A 3,427-nucleotide genomic window follows, 5' to 3' on the forward strand; every position below is an offset into this window, starting at 1 on the left:
CACACACACACACGCACCATACTCTTCAACTTATTTTACTCTTTCTTTTGAGGCAGTCTCCCTCTAGCCCAGGCTGGGATGGCTTAGCGGTTAAGACACTTGCCTGCAAAGTCTAAGGATCCAAGTTCAATTCCCCAATACCCACATGAAGTCATATGCACACAATGGTGTATGTACCTGGAGTTAATTTGCAGTGGCTGTAGGCCATGGCATGCCCATTCTCTCTCTCTCTCTCTCTCATAAATAAATAAAAAGTTCAAAAAGAATTGAACCATGAGAAAATCAGACATTCATTTACACTTGTTCTCTTCCACCATGAACTTTGAAATTAAGACTGTGGGATGGGGTCTGGTTGTATGTACACATCTTAATGTCATGCACTGAGTGTTTGTGTGTGTATGCACTCATGTGTGCATGTATGGGCACATACATGTGTCATGACCCTGCTCATCTCTTCACATATCATGGACCAGATGTCAAGGTTAGGTGTTTGTCTCGGGGCCTATTTGACCTATTCTTTGAAAAGGGGCTCTCACTGAACCTGGAGGTCATGAATTAAGCTATATGGTCTGGCCAGTGAGCACCAGGGATCCTCCTGTCTTCACCTCCCTCTCACTGGGATGACAAGGGTACACCACCCTGCCTGGCTTTTTACATGGGTACTGGGGCTTTGAACTCACATTCTCATGCTGGCATAGCAAGTGTTTTCCTCATTGAGCCATCTCTCCAGCTCCAATATGCCACTCACTTTTTTTGTTTGTTTTTCTGAAGTAGGGTCTCACTCTAGCCCAGGCTGACCTAGAATTCACTCTGCAGTCTTAGGCTGACCTCGAGCTCACAGCCATGATCCTCCTACCTCTGCTTCCCCAATGTTGGGTATGGTGGTTTCAGTCAGGTGACCCTCATAAACTTAGGTGTTCTGAATGTGAGGTTCCCAGTTGATGGAGATTTGGGAATTAAGCCTCTTTCACTGCCATCATGGAACTTTCTCTCAAGCCTGTAAGCCAGTAAACCACTTTTTCCCACAGGATGCTTTTGGTTGGGTGATTTCTACCAGCAATGCAAACCTGACTGCAAGGGATTCAAGGCATGAGCAACACCATGTCCCACTGGCCAGTTACTTTTAATACCATATGTTGGATAAGTTTTTGGCTCTTCCATAGCCTGACCTCCACTTGGGGTCCCCTTTTCTTGGCCAACCTTCCCAGGTGAGAGAGATATTTCCATATACCTCTCCCAGTTAACTGGGGTAGAACAAGAGATCATCACAGCAATGCACACAAGATACTATTGCAAACACCAGGTATCCTGTCACTTGAACATCACCTCCAAGACTGTGAACCTGCAGATGCCACAAAGATCCCTGCAAGTATATGTGATTTCTCTTACAAATTTATAATCATGTGAGAAGACTTGACCACCCTGAGGAAATATTTCAGATCCAGAGACATCTTAGTGCGTGTTCTGATAAAATAAACCCTCACATATAAAGAAAATGAACAGGGGCAGAAAGATGGCTCAGAAGCTAAGGTGCTTGTCTATACAGCCAAAGGCTCCATGTTCAAGGTCCCAGGACCCACAGAAAGCCAAGTACACAAGGTGGACCCAAGTGAAGCCAGGTGCACAAGGTGGTGCATGCGTTGGGATATTGTTTGCAGCAGCTAGAGGCATTGGGGTGCTCTCTCTCTCTCACTCTCCCCTCTCTGCTTGCATATAAATAAAAAATCTTTTTAAAAATTATCTGGAGGACTAGAGTGATGGCTTAGTGGTTAAGGTGCTTGCCTATGAAGCCTAAGGAGCCACATTCAACTCTTCAGATCCCATGTAAGGCAGACACACAAAGGTGAGGCAAATGCAAGGTCACATATGCCTACTAAATGGTGCAAGAGTCTACTGTTTGATTTCACTGGCTGAGGCCCTGGCATGACAATTCTCTCTATGTCTCTCACTTTTTAAAGTAAAAAACAAAACAACATAAGAAGACACAGTTAATCTCAAATACATTTGGAATTCAGCAAATTGATACATGAAGAGAGCTTCCAGATGTAATTTATTTATTTATTTATTTTTTTGAGGTAGGGTCTTATTTTAGGCCAGGCTGACCTGGAATTCACTATGTACTCTCAGGATTGCCACAAACTCATGGTCCATGATCCTCTTACCTCTGTCTCTTGAGTGCTGTGATTAAAGGTGAGCTGTGCTACCATCTCCAGCTCAGGTGTAAAATGCAATTAACTCACTACAACATGTGACTGGTATTTACATTCCAAATATTTATGCAGGCCATTGGTAACCCTCCAGCATCTGAACCTGTACCCAACTTGTCCCCTTTGTCCCCATGCAAAGGCAAAATATAACAAGAATTTAAATGTTGCAAATGTTGCTGTACTTTTCCTAATGGAAGGAAAAAATCCCATGATGGGCCAGATTTGTTTCTCCCCCAAGGTTTCTCTGGTTGAACCAGTAATCAACATTGGGTATCTCAATCCAAAGACAGTTTCAAGAGGGGGAAACTTTAAAAGAAAAGATTTTTATTTATTTATATATTGAAGAGAGGAAGTGAGATAGAGAATGAGTGTACCAGGGTCTCTAACCATTGCAAGCGAACTCCAGGTGCATATCTGGCTTGTCTGGGTCTTGGGAATTTTAACCTGGGTCTTAAGGCTTCACAGATGAGTGTCTTAACTGTTTCAGCCTTGCTGGGGGGAGGGAACTTTTACAATGTGATCAGTAGGAGATAACATGCCATCAAGAAGGAATCCTGGTAGATTTATAAGCATGAAGAGGGATGATAACACACAAGTGCTTTATTGTCTCACACCATTTGACTCATGGAAGTCAGGTGATTCTGAGGAACCTAACCACAGGAAAGTCACGAGCAGGTAGACTTCCAGCAACATGGTTACAATGCCCATGTAAAGTACCCATGTAAAGCCCGATGCAAATGAAAACCAACCTCCCCTTCTAAAGCAAATTCAAATCATATATTAGAAGAAAACATAATTCAGGTAATTATTATGTTTAATGCTTTTGAATAAATGGTTTGGAGAATTTTTGGTTTCTGTTTAAAGTATTTATCATCAGTATAATTTGCATTGAACTTGATTTTTATTTAAAAAAAAGGACAGGACTAACATTTACATTTAAGAAAGGCCTGTCATTTACATTTTCTTTCAACTTTTAATCTGAATGAGGTCCCTTTAATTCCCAATCTTGCCTTTTGCTTTTCTGTCTTTTTTTAACAAATATATTTTTCCTGCCAGGTGTGGTGGCACACACCTTTAATCCCAGCACTCGGCAAGCAGAGATAGGAGGATCACCATGAGTTCAGGGCCAACCTGAGACTACATATTGAATTCCAGGTCAGCTTGAGCTAGAGTGAGACCCTACCTCAAAAAAGCAATATATATTTTTCCTTATTTACTTA

The sequence above is a fragment of the Jaculus jaculus genome, unplaced genomic scaffold (genome assembly GCF_020740685.1).
Source record: "Jaculus jaculus isolate mJacJac1 unplaced genomic scaffold, mJacJac1.mat.Y.cur mat_scaffold_42_1_1262500_arrow_ctg1, whole genome shotgun sequence".
Classification (NCBI taxonomy): domain Eukaryota; kingdom Metazoa; phylum Chordata; class Mammalia; order Rodentia; family Dipodidae; genus Jaculus; species Jaculus jaculus.